The following is a 1,122-nucleotide window of genomic DNA, read 5'->3' on the forward strand; positions in this document are numbered from 1 at the left end:
GAGGCCGCTCTGGTAGAGGCGCACCGGTTGGCTATGGAGAAAACCAGACTTGGTGAAGTTCTTACCTGGCTGGATTTTGGACTTCCTCTGGGTGTGTGATTTCCAGCCTGCTGAATACAATCGTCTCTGTGTGTTCCGTCTGGAGTCAACCAGTGCTTCTGCCCCAGTTCCTGCTCCTGTCCAGGAGTCGTTTTCTGGAACTCGTCTGGCTTTTGGAGGTCCACGGAGCCTTCAGGCGGCTTCTAGGAGAAGGAGTCGCAAGTCCAGGCTAGCAGCCCGAGCCCCAAGAGCCATGATTCTGGTCCCAGTTCTGGCCCCAGCGGCCATGGTTCTGGCCCCAGCGGCCATGGTTCTGGCCCCAGCGGCCATGGTTCCAGACCCAGCTCTTGCCCCAGCTGCCATAGTCCCATCTCAAGTCCCTTCTCTAGTCCCTTCTCTAGTCCCTTCCCAAGTCACTTCTCTAGTCCCTTCTCAAGTCCTTTCTCAAGTCCTTTCTCAAGTCCTTTCTCAAGTCCTTTCTCAAGTCTCTCCTCTAGTCCCATCTCTAGTCCCATCTCCAGTCCCTCCTTTAGTCCCTTCCTTAGTCCCTTTTCAAATCCCAACTCTAGTCCCATCTCAAGTTCCCTCTCGAGTCCCCTCTCGAGTTCCCTCTCCAGTCCCTACTGAAGTGCCGTTGGAGGTTCCGGCTTCAGTACCGGCCCACACAGCAATGATCCAGGCTTCAGCTCCGGAATTTACAGCCATGTTTCCGGCTCAAGAACCGGACCTTACAGCCATGGTTCCGGCTCCAGAGCCGGCCCATTCAGCCATGTTTCCGGCTCCAGAACCGGACCTTACAGCCATGTTTCCGGCTCCAGAACTGGACCTTACAGCCATGTTTCCGGCTCCAGAACTGGACCATACATCCATGATTCTGGCTTCAATTCCGACCCCCGCAGCCATGGTTCCGGCCCCAGCAGCCATGGTTCCGGCTTCAGTACCGCCCCCGGAAGCCATGGGCTCGACTCCAGTTTCGGCTACAGGGCTGGCTCCTCAGCCGACGCCAGCTCCCCGAGTCTTGTCGGCGTACCGGCCGACTCCAGCACCTCGTCTTCTGCTGGCTCCCCAGCCGACGCCAGCTCC

Source organism: Gymnodraco acuticeps, unplaced genomic scaffold (genome assembly GCF_902827175.1).
Source record: "Gymnodraco acuticeps unplaced genomic scaffold, fGymAcu1.1, whole genome shotgun sequence".
Classification (NCBI taxonomy): Eukaryota; Metazoa; Chordata; class Actinopteri; order Perciformes; family Bathydraconidae; genus Gymnodraco; species Gymnodraco acuticeps.